This window comes from Cervus elaphus, chromosome 15 (assembly GCF_910594005.1).
Source record: "Cervus elaphus chromosome 15, mCerEla1.1, whole genome shotgun sequence".
NCBI classification, from domain to species: Eukaryota; Metazoa; Chordata; class Mammalia; order Artiodactyla; family Cervidae; genus Cervus; species Cervus elaphus.
In genome coordinates this window covers 27,699,673-27,724,425 of record NC_057829.1, presented here as the reverse complement: position 1 = coordinate 27,724,425, position 24,753 = coordinate 27,699,673, and the positions used below count along the sequence as shown (strand labels likewise).

The 24,753-nt window shown below is 46.5% G+C and overlaps 1 long non-coding RNA gene across 1 annotated transcript; it reads left to right on the top strand.

The window, feature by feature from the left end:
• The first annotated feature begins 410 nt into the window (after positions 1 to 410).
• LOC122709297 lies at positions 411 to 24,204 on the top strand. The gene is made up of 3 exons (XR_006345465.1): positions 411 to 651; positions 1,194 to 1,321; positions 23,904 to 24,204. It is a non-coding gene; the product is annotated as an uncharacterized LOC122709297 (long non-coding RNA).
• The last annotated feature ends 549 nt before the right edge of the window (positions 24,205 to 24,753 follow it).

Genomic DNA, 24,753 nt, shown 5'->3' with positions numbered 1-24,753 from the left:
GCTTAGCATGGTGGCTGACACAGAGTGTGGTAGTGCTTGTTACTGCCGTCATTATGTGGGAGATACAGAGGGAACATCCCTTTATCATCAGGCCCCTTGTGTTCCAGATCAGCAGCTCCCATATCCTCCTTTTCCCAGCCTTGAGCACAGTGTTCCAGCTACCCCACCTCCCTTGCAAACAATCCGATGCCTGGCATTCTCTCTTTTTTGTGATCTTGATCGGAAACTAGGTCAGCAGATCAACCCTGAAGCCCTGGAGGCCTCAACCCCCTTGGAGTCTCTCTCCAGGGCTGGCTTAGGCAGTGAGGGCTTGTGGGCCGGTGGGATGCTGTTCAGAGATGCCTTCAGAAGGGAAGCCAAGAGGCCAGTTTCCCTGGTGATGAGAATGCCCATGGGGGTGGGGAGTCAGTTGAAGAGCCCAAAGGACTGTGTGACTCTTATTATAGGCCTGGCGATGGGCTACCCACCTTGGGTCCAGGCTGGCCAAGTGTATGCCTCCTCAGCTGTGGTGGGAGGAGTGTTTTATACAGGGACCGGCCAGCTTAGTAACTTCCACCCTGAGGGAGCATTTTAAATGGGCTGTGCTGCCAGATTCAGAAATACTGAAGTTTCCCGCCATCCACTCAGATCCCTTTGCTTGAAACTTCCCAGGTAGGAGGTGAGAGGGAGGAGCGGGGTGGGAGGGGGTGTGTTAGCAGACTCTTTTGTAGCCCCTCCTTCTAGGGACTCTACCAGGAAAGCCTGGGACTGGAGACATGCTCCGTCTCTCAATCATGTCTGACTCTGCGACGTCATTGTCTGTAGCCCATGGACTGTAGCCCACCAGTCTCCTCTGTCCATGGGGTTTTTCAGGCAAGCACACTGGAGCAGTTTGCCGTTTCCTCCTCCAGGGGATATTCCTGATCCAGGGATCGAACCTGCGTCTTTGCCGTCCTGCATTGGCAGGCAGATTCTTTACCACGGTGCCACCCGGGAATCCGGGAGTGGGGGACCTGGGTTCAGGTCCTGAGCTCAGCCTCTAGCTGGCTTCATCTGTCACGTGACCTCGCTGAGCCTGTTTCTTCGGCAGGCTAGCAGGATGCAAAAAGCACCTGTTTTGGAATCAGGCAGATCTGGGTCTGAATGTAGACTTCACCCTAGAATTTATTCAACAAAGCTTGTTGATTTTCCCGAGTTGGCCCTTCCTGTTCTAGGTTCGGGGATTCAGCTGTGATCAAAGCCACCCAGATCCCTGTTTTCAAGGGGCTTACAGTATGCCAGCCACGAACAATCGAACAATGTAATGGAACAAGGTGGAGTGTGGTGTGATGCGCCAGTAGAGGTGAGTGCTATGAAGAAATATAACTCAGGGCAAGGCACAAGAGAAGGATTCTCCCAGGGGAGGTTACTTTAGGTAATGTGCTCAGAGAAGGAGCTCTGGCCCTGGTAAAGCTCCCGGCCCAAATCTGAGCCTCAGTTTCCTCATCTGTGACCTGGAATGAAGCATGCCCACCTCCCGAGGGTCAAATATCATCACAAAAACCTTTGCCATCCAGAGTAAATGATGCCAGAAAAAAAAATGGTGTATTTTTAAGCCAAAGACTCACCACCAGTGACATGTGTCAGGGAAAGACAGTGTAGCAAATGAATTCATCCATTTCCTGATTTTATTTCCTTTCTTTCTTTTTCATTAAGCTTTCTGTGTATGTTGATGTATTAATATTCGTTAAATAGATGAAAATCTGCCCCTGAAAAACACCAAATGAAGCAACCTCAACCATTTTAGGCGCTCTGTAAGTCCTCAGTAGCATCTGGATTCCTCCTTATGAGCAGTTAGAGGAGGCGCGCGGTGGAAGTTGAGTTGTGGTGAAATAACGTGACAAGCGCACCAAGGGTTCCTGGCGTCATCTTTGGGGCAGAAGAGCAGCCACGTCATGAATGCCAGGCCAGGTCAGTGGGGAGTCAGAGGTTACCCTACATCTGGGCTGGGTATGGGGCTGCTTCTGCCAGCCCCATACTCAGCACCAGTCCTTCCCCTGTGAGAAGAGATGTCACACTCAAGATGGCCAAGCCCAGATTAAGGGTAGAGAAGAGGCAGATGCAGAAACGCCAGAGGCCCAACCTCCTCCTGCCCCAGTGTTTACACCCAGCACCAAGTCCCGACCCTAATATGTAGAAGAGGCTCTGGCCACAGAGCATCACCAGAGTGTGCGTCGAGGGGCCATTTTAAGGTCTAAGTTGTCTGCCGGGAAATTATAGTACAGGGGTGGCCAGGCTCCCAAATGACAGGGCTGCCAGGCTAACTGGTAATTGGGACGGATAAAAATAATCTATGGTCGAAGGCAGGAGGTGAGGGCTGGGATCTCCCCCTTGGAGAACTGGGGCAAAAACAGATGTGGCCTCTCAGGACACTGGTGGAAGGGCCACGATCCCTTTTGCACGTAGCTTTGCAGCCACATAGGCTGCCAGGAAGCCACTCCTTTGCCCCGAGTCTGTGCCAGAGGGCCTGCCCCCAGGGCAGCCTTTGTTACCCAGCCCTACAGCAGCTAATGGTCACATCAGCGCCACCAGCTGACTGTCACTTATTCACACATAATCTTGGTAAGAAACAGAATTGAAAATCATAATGCTGGGTTATTTTGCTTTTGTCCAATCTTAGGTGTCTGATATTAAAAAAAATACTTGAGATATTTTAAGTCCAGTATATACAATTTTTAGTGTCTTTTGTTTTATTTAGGAATGACTAGGAAGGAAAGGGGCCTTCCAGGTGGTGCTAGTGATAAATAACCCACCTGCCAATGCAGGAGACATGAGATGTGGGTTCGATCCCTGGGTTGGGAAGATCCCCTGGAGAAGGGAGTGGCAACCCACTCCAGTATTCTTGCCTAGAGAATCCCATGGACAGAGGAGCCTGCTGGGCTACAGTCCATGGGGTCGAAAAGAGTCAGACACAACTGAAGCAACTTAGCACGCACGCAGGAAGGAGAAGTTTATATGCATTACATTTTCTGAGAGGCAGGTGCAGTGGTGATCCAGTAACTTGTGAGTTACTGGTGCCCAATTCTGCCTCCTCCTCAGCTCTATGTGAGTTTTGGGGCTCTGGGGTGCCCTTCCTAGGGCTTCAGTGGAAGCCAGAGGAGATGGTTAGGCTGTTAATGAGGGCGGTTTGGACATCATTTCTGTGGGCGGTTGTATAAAGCTCTCCATCATCACCTGTTCCAGCCCCTGTGGATCTGTCAGGACGAGGGGCTTCAGAACGCTGGGACGTTTCCCGGGCTTGAGTGTAGTAAATGCTGCCTTGTGCTGCCGCCTGGTGGTCATTTCTAGGAGAGCAAGCGTCGGTTTCCTTGACTCTTGGGTGCTATGCTAGAATTGGCCACCAGAGGGCAGAGGGCAGGCTTCTCCACACTAGGCATCTGGCTAAGGTTCCCCTGTGGAATCCCGGCTTCATAAAAGTCGATTAAAAAAAACAAAGCGTTGAACTGTAATTCTTTTTTTTAAATGAAGTGCAATCTACTTTATATGAGTTTTCAGGTGTATAATTCAGTGATTTCATATATTGCAATACAATCACCAGGGTAAGACTATTTGCCCTCTGTCACCAAAGTCATTACAATGTTTTGAATATATTTTCTGTGTTGTACATGATATTCTGTGACATAACTATAAGTGGAAGTTTATATTTTTTAGTCTCACTTAAGGTATTCCCCTCATTGCCCCTGTCAGACCACCACCAGTTTCTCTCTCTATCTCTGAGCCTTTTTCCACTTTGTTATGTTCACTTTAAAAAAAAATTCCACACATGAGTAAAATCAGAGTGTTTTTATCCTTCTCTGTCAGGTTACTTCACGAATCATAATACCCTCTAGATGCATCCATGTAGTTGCAAGTAACAAGATTTCTTGCTTTCTACATTAAGTAATATTTGAATGTCTGTGTGTGTCTCTATGGACTTCCCAGGTGGTACTTTAGTAAAGATCTGCTTGCCAATGTCAAGGATGCAGGAGACAGAAGACAGGCATGTTCAATCCCTGGTTCAGGAAGATGCCCTGGAGGAGGAAATGGCAACGCACTCCAGTATTCTTGCCTGGAAAATTCCACAGTCAGAGGAGCCTGGCGGGCTACGCTCATGGAGTCGAAAAGAGCAGGACTGACAGCGCACACACGTGTGTGTATGTTGTTGTTCAGTCGCTCAGTCGTGTCCGACTCTGAGACCCCACGGGCTGCAGAGCACCAGGCTTCCCTGTCCTTCATTATCTCCTGGAGTTTGCTCAAACTCATGTCTGTTGAGTCAGTGATGCCATCGACCACCCATTCTCTGTCGTCCCCTTCTCCTCCTCCCCTCAGTCTTTCCCAGCATCAGAGTCTTTTCCAATGAGCCAGCTCTTTGCAGTCAGATGGCCAAAGTATTGGAGCTTCAGCTTCAGCATCAGTCCTTCCAATGAATATCCAAGATTGGTGTTCTTTAGGACTGACTGCTTTGATTTCCTCACTGACAAGGGATTCTCAAGAATCTTCTCCAGCACCACAGTTCAAAAGCATCAGTTCTTCGGCGCTCAGCTTTCTTTATGGTCCAACTCTCACATTAATACATAACTACTGGAAAAACCGTAGATTTGACTATACAGACCTTTGTTGGTAAAGTGATGTCTCTGCTTTTTAATACACTGTTTGGATTTGTCTTGGCTTTTCTTCCAAGGAGCAAGTGTCTTTTAATTTCATGGCTGCAGTCACCATCCTCAGTGATTTAGGAGCCCACATCTCCATTTTCTGTACCTGTATGGATGACACATAGGTGGCTTCCATATTTTGGCTGTTGGAAATAATGCTGCCAAGAACATAGGAGTGCATTTGTCTTTTCAAATTAGTTGGGATTGTGTGTGTGTGTATGTGTGTGTGTGTGTAGAAAGACACAGGATTGGGTCACACTGTAGTTCCACTTTTAATTTTTGCTGTAATTTCCACACTTTTTCCTCAGTGACTGCAGGAATTTGCATTCCCACCTCTGGATGCATCCATGTAGTTGCAAATAACAAGATTTCTTGCTTTCTACATTAAGTAATATTTGAATGTCTGTGTGTGTCTCTATGGACTTCCCAGGTGTTAGTAAAGATCTGCCTGCCAATGTCAAGGATGCAGGAGACAGAAGAGAGGTTCAGAATTTTCCTGGAAACAGTCAGGATGGTTTCCTTTGCTCCATGTAATCACATGCTTGTTACTCCTTGTGTCTGCTAGTCTTTCCTGTCCTGCCACGACCCTGGGCCATCAACTCCACCTAGACTCTGCTTCCTCTTTGTTTTCCTTTCGCCCAGTTGTCAGCGCGGTCACTGTGAGCATGTCCCAGTTCAGTGTTCCATGCTTCAGGGTCCCCAAACACAAAGCCCAGCTCCTCCCTGACTTCCCAGGCAGGTGAAGCCTCCTGTACCCCCCGAACCCCACGCCTCCGTCTTGCCTCCCCCTTGCTCGGTGAACCACGTACACTGGGCTCTGGCTTTTCTGGAGGCGACATTCTAGGGAGAGCAGATCGTTCTCGTTCAGAGCATTTGCTTCGTTCAGCATGTCGCCCTGTCATGTCTACATGGCTCCAGAACATTGTCCTCACGCTGAAAGGAAAGCCTGCACCCTGACGCAGTCACTCCCCGTCCCCTCTTCCCCAGCCCCTGACAGGCGCTCGTCCGCTTTTCCTCCCCGTGGATTTGCTATTCCTGGACAGTTTATAGAAACGGAAACACGCCGGAGGGGACTTTGGGACCCAGGTTCCTTGCACTTCTCAGAGTGTTTAGGAGGTTCATGCACACTGTGGTCTGTACGAGAACTTCATTCTGCTCCGTGGCTGTTATTGCAACCTGGCTGGCCTCCTTCCGTTCCTGGAGGGCACCGAGCCTTTCTTGCCTCCAGGATTCCCCACTTCAGGCTCTTCCCTCAGCCTGACACTCCCCTTCCATGAGCAACACCTGAGAAACCCCGATGCCTTCTCCAGTGTCCATCTTGCCTTTGAGGATGAACAAGATCCTCCCTCAGGTGTGCTCTTAGAGCACCTGTCCTCCTTCAGAGCCTCTGAGTTTTTTTTTTTTTTTTTTTCTTTTGGCCACTCCAAAAGAAAGGGCCAATGGAATCTTAATTCCCTGACCAGAAATCAAACCCTCGCCCCCTGCAGTGGAAGTGGAGATTCTGAACCGTTGGAGTGTCGGGAACTTTGCCTAAGTGAGCTTTGATTTGGGTGCCTGTGAACTTTTTCTTCAGGGCTGCCTCCTCCGATAGATGCCACGACCCGTCTTGGCAGGACTTGGTCCCTCTTGCTCATCCCCTGCGTCCCCAGTGACTACTGTACCGTCCCTGACGGGCACTCTGGAGGTGCTCCAGCATCTTTTCTGGATGGAATGAACAGTGAATGGTGTTTTAAATCCCTTATAGGGATGAACTGTTTTATCTGTGTCCAGTTCTCTGCACTTCAGATGCAGTGGTGATCAGAATTGGCATCCAAGAACCTGTGGGTCTCTGGTGCCCAGTTCTGTCTCCTCCTCAGCCCTGTGTGAGCTTTGGGGTCTGGGGTGCCCCTCACTAGGGCTGTAGTGGTAGCCAGAGGAGATGGGCTGCTAATGGGGGCACTTTGGGCATCATTACTGTGGACAGTTGTATCAGGTCACTCCTACCCTGGCTCTTCCTCGTCACCTGTTTCAATCCCTTGGGCATCTGGCTGGGTGTGGGGCTTCCAAAGATTGGGAACATTTTCTCAGGGGTGAATGCAGCTAATGTTGCCTTTTGCTGCCCTCTTGTGGTCAGTTCTAGGATAGCAAGGGCCAGTTTCTTTGCCTCTCGGATGCTATTCTACAATTGGCCACAAGAGGGAAGTATTCCTCACATTAGTCCTCCGGCTAACATTCTCTGTGGAACCCCAGCTTTGTGAAAGTCTATTTTGAAGACGACAACAACATTGAACTATAATTATTTATTTTTTTAACTGAAGTACAAGAGACTTGCTGCAAGAGTTTCAAGTGTATATTACAGCGATTTGATACACTGCATACTGATCACCAGGAGAAACCTTGTTGCTTTCTCTCACCATGCAAAGTTGTTGCAAGATTTTGAATATGTTCCCTATTTTGTACATTATATCCCATGACATAATTGTTTTGTAATTGGAAACATATATTTTTTAGTCTCCATCAGTAATTCTCTGCATCTCCCCAGCCACTGCCCCTAAGGAAACCAAGTTTTTTCTCTGTATCTCTGAACCTGTTTCCATTTCCTTATGTTCGTTTTTGTGGTTTTTTTTTTTTTTTGATTCCACATATGAGAGAAATCAGAGGTTATTTTATCTTTCTCTGTCAGACTTAACTTCATTTAGCATAATACCTCCTAAGTGTATCCAGGTGGTTGCAAATGGCAAGATATCTTGCTTTTTCCAGCTGAGTAATATTAAATGTTGAGTGCCGAAAAATTGATGCTTTTGAACTGTGGTGTTGGAGAAGACTCTTGAGAGTCCCTTGGACTGCAAGGAGATCCAACCAGTCCATCCTAAAGGAGATCAGTCCTGGGTGTTCATTGGAAGGACTGGTGCTGAAGCTGAAACTCCAATACTTTGGCCACCTCATGCAAAGAGTTGACTCATTGGAAAAGACCCTGATGCTGGGAGGGATTGGGGGCAGGAGGAGAAGGGGACGACAGAGGATGAGATGGCTAGATGACATCACCGACTCGATGGGCATGAGTTTGAGTAAACTCCGGGAGTTGGTGATGGACAGGGAGGCCTGGAGTGCTGCGATTCATGGGGTTGCAAAGAGTCGGACACGACTGAGCGACTGAACTGAACTGAATATTAAATGTGTGGTAATAATACATGTGTATGTTTATTTATAAGTTTGTGTATATATATATATATATATATACACACTTATTAGTATGTGTACATATTTAGAAATATGTGCATCACATCTCCAATTCTCTATACCTGTATGGATGAACACATAGATGACTTCTGTGTTCAAATGCTGAATTGAACATAGGAGTGCATTTATCTTTTCGAGTCACCGTTTTTTTTCTCCTGGGGATAAATACATAGGATTGAAATTGCTGGGTCACACAGTAGCTCTAGCTTTAACTTTTTCACAAAGTAACTTTCCTGGACACTGTTCCTCACCGTGGCTGCGCTAGTTTGCGCTCCCACAGTCCATGACGGCGCAGCACCACTGGCTCTTCCTTGTGCTCCTTGTCTTGCCTGTCCTGCCACGACCGTGGCTTACTAGGTCTGACTCATCCTCTCCTCTCCTTCTGTCTCCCTTTGCCCACTGCTCCGCGTGGCCAGCCTCTCCCCACGCAGGGTCCCGTGCCTCAGGGTCCCTAAGCACAGAGGCCAGACCCCTGCCCGCCTTCCCGCCGTGCCCGGCCCGGGCTTCCCAGCCTTGCTCCTCCTCCCTCACTGCCCTCCACATGCTGGGCTGTGGCTTTTCTGGAGGCGAAGTCACAGGGCATCAGCTCAGTCCTGCGCACAGCGCGCAGTCCGTTCGGCATGCTGTGCCCCCGTCACCTCTGCCTCGGTCCGGGACGTTGCTGTCACCCCAGAAGGAAGCCTGCACCCCTGACGCGGTCCCTCCCCATCCCCTCTCCCCAGCCCCTGGCAACCTCTCGATGCTTTCCCTCCCGTGGATTTGCGGAGTGTGAATCCTTCACGGACACGGAGTCATGCAGGAGGTGACTCTGGGACCCACCCGGGCTCCTTTCACTTCTCAGGGTGTTTTGGAGGTTCATGCACACCGTGGCCTGTCAGAGCTTCATTCTGCTCTGTACTTGATGCCACTGCAACCTAACTGGCCTCCTTCCACTCCTGGAGGGTTTTCTTGCCGCTAGGCTTTTGCACTTTGGGCTCTTCCCTCAGCCTGAAACTCCCCTTCCCCAGCATCACCTCAGAAACTCCTCCGCCTTCTCCAGTATCTTTTTCTTGCCTTTGAGGATCAAACCCCTCCCTCAGATGCCCGTAAAGCACCTGGACCCCTCAAAGTCCCTGAGGGAGCTTATTTTTGTTTTTGCCACTCCAGAAGTCCTGTGGGATCTTAGTTCCCCACCTGGGATCAGACTCGTGCCCCTGCAGTGGAAGCTTGAATTCTGAATCACTGGATTGCTGGTAAAGTCCCCTTACGTGAACTTTTGTGTGCTTGTGAAGTTTGTTTTCAAATCTGTCTCCCGCACTAGATGCCAGGACCCAGCTAGGCATAACCCAGGTTTTCTTGCTCATCCTGTGTCCTCGTGACTTCTCTCCAGTCCCTGGCACTGCGTAGGTGCTCCAGCATCTTTTCTAGATGGAATGAACAAGTGAATCGCGTTTCAAATCCCTTATAGGAAGGAGCTGTTTTATATGTGTCAAGTTCTCTGCGAATCAGGTGCAGTGGTGTGAAGATGGGTTAGGCTGCTACTGGGGGCGCTCTGGGCGTCATTACTGTGGACAGTTGTACAAAGTCACTCCTGCCCTGGCCTGGCTCTTGCTCTTCACCTGTTTCAGTCCGTGAAACATCTGACTGGATGTGGGGCTTCCAAAGATGGGGAGCAGCTTCCCAGCGGTGAGGCGCTACTGTTGCCTTGTGGAGCCCTCCTGTGGTTATTTCTAGGATAGCAGGTGCCCTTTTCCTTTCCTCTGGGATGCTGTCCTAGGATCAGTCACCAGAGGGCAGGATTCTCCACACTGGCCCTCTGGCTGAGGTTCCCCGATGCAATCCTGGTTCCAGAAAAGTCAATTTTGGAAAAAAAAAAAACAACAGAGCATTGAACTGTAGTTCTTTATTTTTTTTTTTTAATGTAAGTACAATGGACATACTATAAGAGTGTGTAATACACTGATGTTTCAATACATTGCAAATTGATCACCACTATAGGTTAGTTGCCTTATTGTTCTTCGGGCATTCAGTCATGTCCTACTCTTTACCACCCCATGGACTGCAGCATGCCAGGCTTCCCTGTCCTTCACCATCTCCCAGAGCTTGCTCAAACACATGTCCATTGAGTCGGTGATGCCCTCCAGCCATCTCATCCTCTGTCGTCCCCTTCTCCTCCTGTTCTCAATCCTTCCCAGAATCAGGATCTTTACTAATGAGTCAGATCTTTGCATCAGGTGGCCCAAGTATTGGAGCTTCAGCATCAGTGCTTCCAGTGAATATTCAGGATTGATTTCCTTTCGAATTGACTGGTTTGATCTCTTGCAGTCCAAGGGACTCTCAAGAGTCTTCTCCAACACCACAGTTTAAAAGCATCAATTCTTTGGCTCTCAGCCTTCTTTATGGTCCAACTCTCACATCCATACATGACTACTGCAAAAACCATAGCTTTGACTATTTGGACCTTTGTTGGCAAAGTAAGGTCTCTGCTTTTTAATACACTGTCTAGGTTTGTCATAGCTTTTCTTCCAAGGAGTGAGCATCTTTTAATATTATGGCTACAGTCACCATCTGCAGTGATTTTTGGAGCCCAAGAGAATAAAGTCTGTCACTGTTTCCATTGCTTCCCCATCTATTTGCCATGAAGTGATGGGACTGGATGCATGTTCTTAGTTTTTGAATGTTGAGTTTTAAGCCAACTTTTTCACTGTCCTCTTTTAATTTTATCAAGAGTCTTTTTAGTTCTTCTTTGCTTTCTGCCATAAGGGTGGTGTCATCTGCATATCTGAGGTTATTGATATTTCTCCCAGCAATCTTGATTCCAGCTTGTGCTTCATCCAGCCTGGCATTTTGCATAATGTACTTTGCATATAAGTTAAATAAGCAGGGTGACAATATACAGCCTTGATGTACTTCTTTATTAATTTGGAACCAGTCCATATTTCCATGTCCAGTTCTAACTGTTGCTCCTTGACCTACATACCGGTTTTGCAGGAGGCAGGTAAGGTGGTCTGGTATTCCCATCTCTTTAAGAATTTTCCACAGCTTGTTGTGATCCAGATAGTCAAAGGCTTTAGCGTAGTCAATGAAACAGAAGTAAATGTTTTTCTGGAATTTTCTTGCTTTTCCTGTGATCCAACAGATGTTGGCAATTTGATCTCTGGTTCCTCTGCCTTTTCTAAACCCAGCTTGTATATATGGAAGTTCTTGGTTCACATACTACTGAAGCCTGGCTTGGAGAATTTTGAGCATTACTTTGCTAGCATGTGAAATGTGTGCAATTGTGCAGTAGTTTGAATATTTTTTGCCATTACCCTTCTTTGGGATTGGAATGAAAACTGACCTTTTCCAGTCTTGCTGAGTTTTCCAAATTTGCTGACATACTGAGTGTAGCACTTTAACAGCATCGTCTTTTAAGATTTGAAATAACTCAGCTGAAATTCTATCACCTCTGCTAGCTTTGTCATAGTGATGCTTCCTAAGGCCTACTTGACTTCACACTCCAGGATGTCTGGCTGTAGGTGAGTGATCACACCATCATGGTTATCTGGATTACTAAGATCTCTTTTGTATAGTTCTTCTGTGTATTCTTGCCCCCTCTTCTTAATATCTTCTGCTTCTGTTAGGTCCAAACCGCTTCTATCGTTTATTGTGCCCATCTTTGCATGAAATGTTCCCTTAGTATCTCAAATTTTCTTGAAGAGATCTCTAGTATTTCCCATTCTATTGTTTTCCTATTTTTCTTTGCATTGATCACTGAGGAAGGCTTTCTTATCTCTCCTTGCTATTCTTTGGAACTCTGCATTCAAATGGGTATATCTTTCCTTTTCTCCTTAGCCTTTAGCTTCTGTTCTTTTCACAGCTGTTTGTAAGGCCTCAGACAGCCATTTTGCTTCTTTGCATTTCTTCTTTTTGTGGATGATTTTGATCACTGCCTCCTGTACAGTGTTACGAACCTCTGTCCATAGTTCTTCAGGCACTCTGTCTATCAGATCTAATCCCTTGAATCTATTTGTCACTTCCACTGTATAATCATAAGGATTTTGATTTGGGTCATACCTGAATGGCTTAGTGGTTTTCCTTACTTTCTTCAATTTAAGTCTGAATTTGGCAATAAGGAGTTCATGATCTGAGCCACAGTCAGCTCCCGGTCTTGTTTTTGCTGACTGTATAGAGCTTCTCCATCTTTGGCTGCAAAGAATATAATCAGTCTGATTCTGGTATTGACCATCTGGTGATGTCCATGTGTAGAGTTGCCTTATGTCACCATACAAAATTGTTACAATATTTTGAATGTATTCCCTATGCTGTACACTATATCCTGTGATGTAATTATTTCATTGGTGTAAGTTTTTATTTTTTAGTTTCCCTCATTTATTCTCCTCACCCCTTTACTCACCTCATTTCTGGCAACCACCAGATTTTTCTCTGTATCTCTGAGCCTGTTTCTGTTTTCTTATGTTTATTTATCCTTGTGTTTTAGATTCCACATATTAGTCATTGCAGAGGGTATTTATGTTTTTCTTACTTACTTCACTTTTTCTCAGTATATATGAGTTGGTTTTATTTCTGTATGTTCAGTTGTGGCTTTTTTTTGTTATTGTTTTTTTTTTTCCAGATTTCATACCTGGGTTCAATCGGAATTTTTGTTTCTTTGTCTTATTTTAGTTAGATTATATGTTCTATATTTATCCATGTTGTTGCAAATGACAATATGAGCTATATTCTATAGTGTATATACATTACATCTTCTTTATCTGTATACCTATTGCTTGACACTTAGGTTTCTTGCATACTTGAACTATTTTGAATAATGCAGCAGTGAATAGAAGGATGCATATATGTTTGAAATTATAGGTTCCATAAATTTGGTAGGTGGTGCTTTCCACTAGCCCAGTGCCCGCAAGGCCCTTGTATGGAGGCCCTTCTTTTAGGTGGGGATTCTTCACTGTTTGGCTCGTCACATGGCCTGGGGTTCCGGGTCTGTTGCTCACTCGCTTGTCTGTGGGTGTGTTCCCAGAACTACTAGGGCGGGGGGAGTATTTCTAAATGGCACGTGCCAGTACAGTGTCCTTGAGATAGAAGGAGTGACCAAAAAGTCTTTTTCAGTTTCACTGACCCCAATGTGAGTCTCAGTTGCCTCCTTCCTCTCTGGGAGGTTTGCCAAGATTAGCAAGTGACCTGATCCAGCCTCCTTTTAAATTACTGTCTCTGGGCTGAAACCAGAGCCCGTGAGATTTTCTTTCTCCCCTTTTTTCCCCTTGCCAGATGAGGAATCTTAGCTCCCTGGCCTGGGAGCAGGGGTTGAACCCGTGCCCCCCCGGCAGCGTGCAGTGTGAGCACAGAGTCGTAACCACTGGATCACCAGGGAAGTCCCTTGCATGCGCCTTTTAAGAGGAGTCTATTTCTTACCCCCCTCTGGCTCTTCAGTACCCATACGCCTGATGGCCTTCAAAGCCAGACATCCTGGGTGCTTGTCTTCCAAGTGCAGGGTCCCAGGTCTTGCAGAGCCTGATGTGGGGCTCAGACTCCTTGCTCACTGGGCAGAGCATTTGCAGTTGTGATTTTCCTCCTGTCTGTGATCACCTACCCAGGGATTTGGGTCTTGCCTATACTGTGTCTCTGCCCTTCCTGCCTATCTCATTATGTTTCTGTGTATATATCTTTAGTTGTGGAAAATCTTTTCTGCTTCTCATCAGGTCTTTTTCTTAGGAAGTTGCTTTGTAATGAGTTGTAATTTTGGTGTACCCATTGAAGGAATTGAGCTCTGGGTCTGCCTACTCCACCGTCTCGGTTGGCCACTCCTTGAACTATAATTCTTATATTGTACACTTCATCCACTCAAAGTGTACTGTTCAATAATTTTTAGTGTATTCATAAGAGTTGTGCAGCCATCACCACAATCTAATTTTAGAACATTTCGTGACTACAGAAACAAAGTACCCTCCATTAACTATTACCCCCCAGCCCTGGGAAACCACTCATCTGCTTTCCATCTCTATAGATTTGTTTGTTCTGGACATTTTGCAGCAATGGGGTCAAACAGTATACACTCTTTTGTGACTGACTTCTGTTATTTATCACAATGTTTTCAAGGTTCATCCAGGCTGTAATATGAACTGGTACTTTATTTCTTTTTATTTCAAAATCATATTATACTATAGATTTACATCATTTTGTCTACGCATTCATGAGCTGATGGATAGTTGGAAAGATTCTATTTTTGTCTACTGTGAATAATACCGCTATGGTCGTTTGTGCACATGCTTTGTGTAGATGCATATCTTCATTGCTCTTGGGTGTATACACTAAAGAATGGAATTGCTTAACTCTGTGCTTAACGATTCAAGAATTGCCAGACTTTTCCCCCATTGCTACTGCACCATTTTACATTCACTCGTTTGTTTTCTAGATTCCACATATAAAAGATGACATACTATTTGTGTTTCCCTGTCTGACTTATTTTACTAAACAAAATACTGTCGAGGTCCATCCGTGTTGTCCAAATAGCAAATTTTCATTCTTTTTGATGACGGGGTAGTATTGCATTGTCTATCTCACATCTTCTCCATTCACTTATCTCTTAGTGGACACTGAGCTTGCTTTCAAGACTTGGCTGTTATAAACAGTGCTGCTATGAAAGTGAAAAGTGAAAGTGAAGTTGCTCAGTCGTGTCTGACTCTTTGCGACCCCGTGGGCTGTAGCCCACCAGGCTCCTCCGTCCATGGGATTCTCCAGGCAAGAATACTGGAGCGGGTTGCCATTTCCTCCTCCAATGAACATGAGAGGCATGCGTATTTGTAAGTTAGTGTTTTACTTTTCTATGAATCTATATCCAGGAACGGAATTTCTGGCTCATGTGGTAGCTTTATTTTTAACTTTTTTCGAACCTCCATCCTGTTTTCCACAGTGGCTGTACTGATTTACATTCTCACTAATAGTGCGTAAGCATTCCTTTTCTTCACCTCTTTACCAGTGTTTGTTATTTGTGGTATTTTGATGATAGCCATTCTGACAGGTGTGATGTGATACATTTTGACTGAAGAAAATCTAGCCTCACACAGTATGTAGTTTGAAAAGAGGGGAGGGTTTTAATAGCCTTTGCAGATAATTGTGGATTTTCTTCCTTGTTGCTACACAGAAATCAACAAGTGGTAGTTTCTTAAAGGTTAGTACAGTGCGGAATCTGAAGCCACATCAGTGAACGTTTCATACTCTTTTAATTTAAAATTTTGGGGCTTTCTTGTACTGTTGTTATTGACTTGCTCGGTCATGTCTGACTTCTTGCAACCCCGTGGACTGTGGCCTGCCAGGCTCCTCTGTCCATGGGATTTCCCAGGCAAGAGTACTGGGGTGAGACGCCATTTCCTTCTCCTATCTTATGCCGTAGGTGGATCTTTTACTCAGGTGTGATTTTTATTGTACCCCCACATTGGTCATTTGGAAAGTTTTGTTAACCCAGTGGTTCAGATCTTCCAAACGATGACACACATCGTTGAACAGTGTCAAAAACAGCATTCGTGGATTTCCCTGGTGGCACAGTTGGTGAGAATTCACCTGCCAATGCAGGGGACATGGGTTCTATTCCTGATCTGGGGAGATTTCACCTGCTGTGGAGCAACTGAGTCTGTGTGCCGCAACTACTAAGCCTGCACACCTAGCGCTTGTGCTCTGCCACAAGGGAAGCCACTGCGGTGAGAGGCCCGAGTGCCGTGATAGGGAGGAGCCCCACCCAGCTCGCTGCAACTAGAGAAAGCCTGCGTGCAGCCGTGAAGACCCAGCACAGCCAAAAATGTATAAATTAATTTTTTAAAAAAGCGTTCGTTAACACTGCCACTCATCTCAGTAAAGTCTTTAAATATTGGGAAGCTGTCAAGCTCATAGTGGTGGATACAAGTTTTCCAAAATTTTGATCTCTGTTCTAAAGCTTAAACTTCATCATTGATAACAAACATGGTCAACTATTTTTCCTTGAAAGGACAGGCTCATTTTGCTCATTTTTAAAAGATTGCCAGATAGCCAAGTCTGAATACCCACAGTGTTTGCTGGTTGGTCTTTCCAGTAAAAACAGTGTTTCATGACAAAGAGGAGAATTAGCGCCCACTCTGACGAGCTCCTGTGCTTTTCCTCCAGTCGTCTACCCAGGCTTCCAGCCAAAGCGCTTTATCCATCCTGCCAGTCTCACGACACAGAATATTAAAGGTCGTATACTCCAGGGCTCAAAGTCAATGGAATTTATTATTTTTACTGCTTCATCAAGGGTCCTCTTCAGTAACACTGACCTATTTTGTCGTCGTGAGTGTGTGTCTAGGTAGGACACAGCCCAGTTTGGGGCTACTTCCTTGCTTCCTGCCCGAGTGCCCGCAGTTTCACCCACTGTGGCTTTTTAATCATCAGATGTTATCATGGTGATAGCAGCACTGGCCTGAAAGAGTCTCAGGGACTCTGGGGGGGGTCCAGGGACCTCACTGAAAATCATCAACAGATAATAAAACTTACTATACATATGATTTTTCAGAAGCTATAATGAGGCTTCTCTGGTAAAGAATCCGCCTGCCAATGCAGGAGACACAGGTTCAATCCCTGGTCTGGGGAGATCCCCTGTGCCGCAGAGCGACTAAACCCACGAGCCGCAACTATTGAGCTGGTGCTCCAGAGCCTGGGAACCGCCACTACATGCCGCAGCTTCAGAAGCCTGTGTGCCCCAGGGCCCCTGCCCCTCAACAAGAGGAGCTACCGCAGTGAGAAGCCCGCATGCCCCAACTCGGGAAAAGCCCAAACAGCAACTAAGACCCAGAACAGCCAAAAACAAATAAATAAATAATTAAAAAAATTTAAAAGCAGTATAATGTCCCAACTAATATATAAAGTAAAAAGAAGGTCATAATAACCTGATGTGCATCTCAGTCAGTACATGCCCACCAATTCCACCAGCAGGCACGAGGTGACGGAGGCTTACAGCACAACAGAATATCCGAGCTGCCTGGCTGCAGATGCAGAGGGCCTTAAGGATGCTGTTTTGGGGACTTGAATTCCAGGAGAGGTGTGGCTGTTCCCGCTGTGATTTTCTGAAATGGGTAAAACTCTTGGTAGAATTTCACACAAAACAAACTGTAGTTTTCCATTAATTTGCATTATCAGAATGTGTTTTAAAATCTGTATACCCTCTTGTGCTAAAGTGTGAAATGCAGTCTGGTATTTTTCACTGACATGAACATCTGAGATCGTACGATAATCAGGAGGGGCATGGACGACGTTTCTGTCCCGAGAGTCAGCCTCAAGCCCTGCGGAATCGGCATCCTCAGCCTCTGCCACAAATGCCAGCGCTTCCCCTGCCTCGTCACTGCAGTAACCCAGGGTGCCTCCAAGGGTCCTGTCAACAGCGAAAGTAATCAGTAGTCGATCTAAGAAAGGAATGGAAAATTGTCTCCAAGACAACCTGAGGATTATAACCCAGGAGACAGTCTCTCAGAGAGCTCTGAGAACTGTTCTGAGATGAGGGGAGAGGCCAGTATATGTGATTTTTTAAAAAGTTTTGCATGTCTTTTTTAAAAATAATTAATGAATTTACGGCTGCACCTTGCTTCTCTTGGGCTTTCTCTGGTTGTGGTGAGCAGGGGCTTCTCATTGCGGTGGTTTCTCCTGTTGCAGAGCACAGTCTCTGGGAACACGGGCTTCAGTGGTTGGGGCACGCCGGCTCAGAAGTCATGGCCCCCGGGCTCTGGAGTGTGGGCTGCAGTCATTGTGGCACATGGCTTGGCTGCTCCATAGCGTGTGGACTCTTCCCAGACCAGGGATTGAACCAGTGTTGCCTGCATTGGCAGGTGGATTCTTATCCACTGTACCACCAGGGAAGTCCAGTGCATACGTGATTTTGAGGAAGGGGTGTGTGCCATCCAGCATACCCCTTGGTAGAAGGTTCCTGCTATTCATAAGAAGCAGCTATTGTAGTATATGTTGTTAGTGCTTTTCTGAGTATGAGAAGATGTAATTAACTAAGTTCAAACTTTTCTCTTGAAAATATTTAGTTATCTGAGGATCAGTTCTGTCGGGACGAGCACAAAGTGTCTGAAGACGTACACTCCTGTCAGGGGTCCCATCAGGGGTCCTGCAGGTCAGCAGCTGCCGCGGACGGTGACTGGCGGGGCAGCTGTCAGAACTCAGGCCCCCTCCCAGGGAGGGACGCGGCCCAGCGTTCCCACGCTCGGCTCCCGGCTGGCGTGCAGAAAGAGGAGCAGCAACCTCCAAGCAAGGACGGAACAAGAACCGGTCACACAGGAAGTGCACAGGCCCGGAAATGTCCGACGTGCTGGGCCCACCGGGGTGCTTAAACTCGCCTGCTCCGCCATAGTGCAGATGGGAAACGGATTCCTGGAGCCCAGGGTGTCATTTCCTGGGGCACAGTCAGCCTTTGGAACTTCTCATCTGTAGAAGATGAGAGTTCCTGACTCCAAAACCCTTCCTCTGTTGTGTTCTGCTGTGGGGCCACTGCCATGCACTTCCTTAGCTTCAAGTGGGAATCTTGGTTTCAAAGGCCCAGAGGAAGAGCTCAGTGGGGCTGGATGCGGATCATCAAAGGGCTCAGCTGAGTGACTGCGGCCCTGCAGGAAACTGGCTCGAGTCCTGCATGTAATCTCTGCATCTCAACTGTTGGCAACAAAAGGAAATGTTTATAAACCAAACATGATTCCTTCAGGACTGTGCAGCTCAAACACATCCTTCGGGGGATGGACTCAGCCGTGACCGGTTTGCTTTCTCCTTGATTTGGAAATCCCCCCTCTCCCTTCCCCGTGATGTGGATGACTGGACCCCAGGGATTGTGCTCAGAGACTGGGTCTGGGGAGCAAACCTGCTTCCCTCACATGTGGTCAGAGCAGCTGCACAAGCTTCCTCATTGTCCTTTACCTCATGATAGGCAGTCCCAGAGCTTCTCCAGCTCCATCTTAGAGCTCAGGAGGGGAGAGCCTCTGAAGGGATAGACCAACAGCAAGCTGGTGGCAGGGCCTGAGCCAGGGGAGCATGGGTGGAGGTGAAGTTCAGGCCTCCAGGCTCTTTCCTCTCCCAGGTGGAGGGTGATGCCAATGTGTTCTCAGCACTGCCCCCTCACGACCGCCCAGTCCCCACTGGACAGACCGGGAGGCTCCGGGTGTAGGGACAGGGAGCACTTTCCCCAAATTCTGACTCTTCCTAGATGGACTCCCACCTCCACCCTCAAGGGCCCACTCGCTTCCCACCCGTTTCCTCCAGGACCGGTTTGCCCCTCTGTGTGAATGGATGAATGGATGGATGCTGGCAGGCAGGTACTGAGATACTTCCAAGCCGCCTGTGCACTGCTGCTTGGCCGGCACCGACCTGCTGAGCCTGGAGCCCACCAGGTCTGCACCAGCCGCCCCGCCGGCCCAGGGCTGCCCCTTCCGCGCAGTGCGCGTCCTCGCCTCCTGCCTGATGGACCACCTTGGATTTGAAATCACTCTGCGTGGTTTCTGATCCTCTTTCGCTTCCCTTTCTCCGTAGACCAGAAGTTCAATCCACTAGGGTTGCTTAAAATTGTGTTTTGAAAGCGGATGAGGATTGCAGAGCCCACACCATGGGTCCTCAGAGTCAGGCGGGTCTTGCGCAAGCTTGTGGGGGGGGAGAGGGGTATCTGCAGAGGGAACAGAACCTCGGGGCCCCAGGAGCTTTAAAACCCCCACCCCACCTCGCTCCCCGATGGCTGGTTTGCAGTCACTGTGCTGGAAAAAAGTCAGGATAAAGGTGACTGCTTCTGGAGGAGGTGGAGCAGTGCTTGGGGACCAGCACTTGGAGGGAGTTGTGGGCGGCTGGCCAGGTTCTTTTCCTTGGTCTCGGTGGCATTCACCTTGTAGTTATTATTAGTTAAGCCATACATTGGGACCGTAGGAGTTTCGTATCTGTGTTTTATTTTCCAGTGAAAACATTTAAAAGATATTCAGCCAATTAAAAGCAGACACATCAGTTTGCCAACAAAGGTCCATATAGTCAAAGCTATGGTTTTTCCAGTAGCCATGCATGGATGTGAGAGTTGGACCGTGAAGAATGCTGGGTGCCAAAGAAATCAACCCTGAATATTCATTGGAAGGACTGATGCTGAAGCTATAGCTCCAAAACTTGGGCCACTTGATGGGAACAGCCGGCTCATTGGAAAAGCCCCTGATGCTGGGATATAAGGCTTCAATAAGGCAGGAGAAAAAGGAGGTGACAGAGGATGAGATGGTTAGATAGCATCACAGACTCAGTGGACATGAATCAAACTCTGGGAGATAGTGGAGGAACAGAGGAGCCTGGTGTGCTGCAGTCCATGGAGTCGCAAAGAGTGGAACGTGACTTAGAGATTGAACAATAGCAACCAATTAAAGTTGTAAAAGTAAAATTCCAATTCTGATTTTCCCCTCCCTCCTTCCCTCTATCTCTCCATCTCTTTCTCCCCCACTCTTTCTCCTTGCCTCCCTGCTTTTTCTTTTCTTTCTTTTTCTTCCCTTCTTCCTTTCTTTGAACAAGTTTTTCTCTTTCACTCCTTTTTTCCTTTCTTTATCTTTCTCTGTCCACCTTTAACAAATACTTCCTGAGGACCCACCATGTTCCAGGGAATGATCTGGAGTCTAGAGCTTCACTGGTGAGCAGATACGGTTCCTGTCTCCTAAGAGCTTACCGTCTAGTGAAGGGAGGTTGACAGATTAATGGGAAAACAAATACTGCATCATTACACATTTTGATAAGGATTCTGCAGGAATGGCATATATCAGATTTTTTATATGCATGCTCAAGCATACAGAAAATTTTGTATAATACATATATGTAGACTTTTAAAAATATAAGGATCATATACAGTACCTGCTGTTCAGTAAAGTGTCTTTCTCACTATAAAACAAGGAGTGTTGCCCGCCATCCAGTTTTACAAGGATTAAGTCATTAACCACTGCAATCACTGAGGGACAGTACCCTGTAAAGAATTCAGGGTGAAAAACAGGATGAAGAGCTATGTGCTTTGGAAAAGCAGGCTGCTTTGATAGTTGATGATATCTCAGAAAAAAACTAATGGATCTAGATTTGTTGCATCTTCCCATACATAGAAGAGCAGTAAAATCAACTGAGACATCTGAACTATGACTAGTAATAATCTTCATGCTTGACTGCACTTATTATTCTCTCCCTGAAATCATATATATACTGACTTCTCCCCCTCCCTCTTCAGAGCAGTCCCTTCAGAGCTTCTTGAGCTATAGCTTTCCTGAGCTATAGCTTTCCTGAGCTATAGTTTCCAGCAGGGTCCCCGAGTAAAACTGAAACCTACAGGGACTTCTCTGGCTGTCCAGTAGTTAAGACTGAGCTTCCAATTCAAGGAGCATGGGTTCGATCCCTGGTTGGGGAACTAAGAGCCCACATGCCATCTGATGTGGCCAAAAAAACACACAAACAGAAAACTGAAACTCACAATATTACACTGCATTTTTCTTTCAGTCCACATCGCTTAAAAATGCATCATGGGGAATTTTCCCAGTTGGTACACGCAGGCTCCCTTGTTATTTTTGATGGCAGCCTAGTGTTCCATCCTGCAGTTGTGGAGTTGCTGCATCAGTGACTCTCCACAGATTACTGGAGTCGGTGTGGTCCTGGGCGCAGCCTCAAGGATGGCTGAGAAGGGGCTCGAGTGAGGTTCGTGACTCGGCCTCTCTTTAGCCAGAGCAGCTCTGCTTTCATGTGGCTCTTCCGCCGTGGCTGCACAGGAGCCACCTGAAGCTGTTTAAAACATTGAATTAGGATCTCTAGGAATATGTATTCTTTTCCATTATGGTTTATCTAAGAACATTGAATATAGTTCCCCGTGCTATACAGTAGATCCTTGTTGTTTATCCATTCTGTCTGTAATAGTCTGTGTGTCTGTTTCTGCTTCGTAGATTGGTTCATTTGTGTCATATATTAGATTCCACATGGAAGTGATATCATACGATAATTGTCTTTGTCTCGATCACATCCCTTAGTATGATAATCTCTAGTTGCATCCTGCTGCAGATGGCATTATTTCTTTCCTTTTTTATGACTGAGCAGTATTCCATTGTATGTATGTACCACATCTTTGTTCATCTGTCACTGGACATTTAGGTTGTTCCTGTGTCTTGGATATTATGAAGGGTGCTTCTGTGAACGTAAGGGTGCATGTATCTTTTTGAATTACAGTTTTCTCTGGGTATGTGCCCAGGAGTGGGATTGCCGTATCATATGGTAATTCTATTTTTAGTTTTCTGAGGAACCTCCATACTGTTTTCCATAGTGTAGAGCGAGAAGTTTTACTGCATCCCACAGTGGCGCATTAAGCAGCCATTGGGGGTAAAAATAATGAGATTAATCTGTACATTCACATGGAGAAATGAATGCGTTATATTGTATGAAAAAAAGCAAGTTCCAAAACAGGGTTTATATATTGTCCCTTTTTTTGTGTTAAAGGAAATAATATGTATGTGTATTTGTGTATGTATACACATGCATCTGTGTATGTATGTAGGTAAGTGTGTGTGTGTGTGTGTGTGTATGTGACTAAGAGGATAGTAACTAAATTTTTAGACATTTAATTAATTTAGTTGGCATGCCAGGTCTTAGTTGTGGCACGCAGGAGCTTTAGCTGTGGTGTGTGAACTCAGTCGGGGCATGTGGGATCTAGTTGCCTGACCAGGGATTGAAGCCGGGGGCCCCTTGCACTGGGAGCTTGGAGTCTTGGCCAGATATAATGTATCCTGTGGAATCACAAAGGTTCTTTCACTTTTTACTTTCTACTTTTTTTGGCCCTGCCGTGTAGCTTGCTGTATCCTAGTTGCCTCACCAGGGAGTGAACCCAGGCCCTTGGCAGTGAAAGCACAGAATCCTAACCACTGGAATGCCAGGAAATTGCCCACTTTTTACTTTCACACACATCTATATTAAATTTTTTTTTTTTTTACCCACAGAAGGTATTAATTTATAATCAGGAAAATGTTTAAAATATTTTCCATTTTTTTTTTTTTTAAAGAAAAGAGATACAACAAGCAGAATAAACAACCCAAGTTCCCTTGGTCTTATCCCACAAAGGCCATTGCAGTACCACTTTGGCCTGCTTGCTTCCGATTTTTCTCCTGTGCCTTGTTTAGATATCAGTTGTCATTTGGCATAAATAATTTCACATCCTGTTTTTTCTCCGTCTACACATTAGTGTTAGTGTTTCCCCCCACCATGAGAAAGCCCTCTCAAAGAACACTGTAATTGGCTGTGTAGTAGTCTATGCCTCAATTTTCTTCATAATTTTCTTATTGTCAGCTATTTGGATCATGTCCAACCTCCTACTCTTATGACTAATGCTGTGTAAACATCTTTGTATGTAATGCTTTCTTGCATTTTCGCTTTAGAACCCATTCCCGGTAGTTGCATTCCTGGGCTAAATGGAGAGAATACCTTTAAGTTCCTGACACTTCTTGCTGAATTGCCCACATAGCTGAGGAGAACGTACCCACCACCCTGTCCCTCTCAGAGCCTGCCCTCAGGAGGAGGTTTTCTACTTCATTTTCTAAGAAGACCAGTTTCTCTTCTGAATCTTCTCCCTGCAAACAGACTCAGTTTTCCCTACTTCTGTCCCCCTTTCCCAATAGTTTAGTTGGCAGAGCAGGGGACTGTGGGTTTTGAAATCATGTGGCCCCGTGACTGACTATGACTTAAAGAAAATCACTTGACCTCCCTAGACTTTTATTTTCCTCTTTTAGTTCCTCCCTTCCTTCCCACTTGGCTTGAAAGGTAACACACCTGCCCTTACTTTCCAGTGATCAGGTGGGGTTGGAGAGTATTTTCTGGAACTGCACACACCTTCTCCCCAGGTGCTCCGGGGATCTGGCCCGGAAGGCTCTCTTGCTTGTAAGGGGCATGTCCTGGTGTCTTTCTGCCACCCCGATTACCTCATACTGAGAGGAAGGTGCCCTGTCTCCCCTTTCTAGGTGCTTCTGCCCAAGGCCATCCTCTCCTAGGTGGGAGAGCAGGGGCTTGTTGGCTCACAGTTCTGTTTTTCCCTTTCTTGCAAACCAGTATAGAGACACTGTAAGTGGCATGAAATATGATGGGCTCACCTGAAGACCTGGGACCAAATCAGCCTGGAGATGTGGGTTCAGATCCTGGCGCTGCCACTTCAGACTGGGCAGAGGTATTGAGCACCTCGTCATGCCAGACACGTCTGAGCCCTGGGAATTCAGCGACCATCACAGTGGGCCCAGGCCCTGTTCTCACAGATCTTCCTGGTTTTCACAGCAATATGGTCTGCAATGAAGACTATGCCATGAATATGGATTATGACTCAAAATTCTCTTCCCTGATGTTTGTTTTTTTCTTAAAAAAAGGTGACTTTAAAAAGGTGAATTAAATTAAAAAAAAAAAAGTGATTTAAAAACATTTAGGCCGTATGGTCTTTGTCAGGACCCTCAGAAGGGATGGCCTATGTAAAGTTGCTTGTGGTGGCGGTGGGGGGGACGATGAAGATAAACATAATGTCTGAAATTTAGGAGGTCTCCAGAGATGGGCACATGTGGAGGTAGGACATCTTTTGGTCTGCCTGGAGCCCCGATGGCCCCCTTCAGAATCTCTTGAGGGCAGGGCTCCACTGTACCCTCCTCTTTGTCTATACCCAGCACCCACCCAGCCTGCCATGTGTATCAGGGTGAGTCAGGTGGAGGAAAGGACTATCTGCAATTCCATCAACCCACAGCTGATTCCTTTCCCAGGGAGAAGGCCTGTCTTTAAAAAAAAAAAAGTTATTTATTTACTTACTTGGCTGCGCTGGGTCTTAGTTGAAGCATGTGGGATCTAGTTCCCTGACCAGGGATTGAACTTACCCCTAACCCTGCACTGGGAGGAAGCAGTCTCAGCCACTGGACCACCAGGG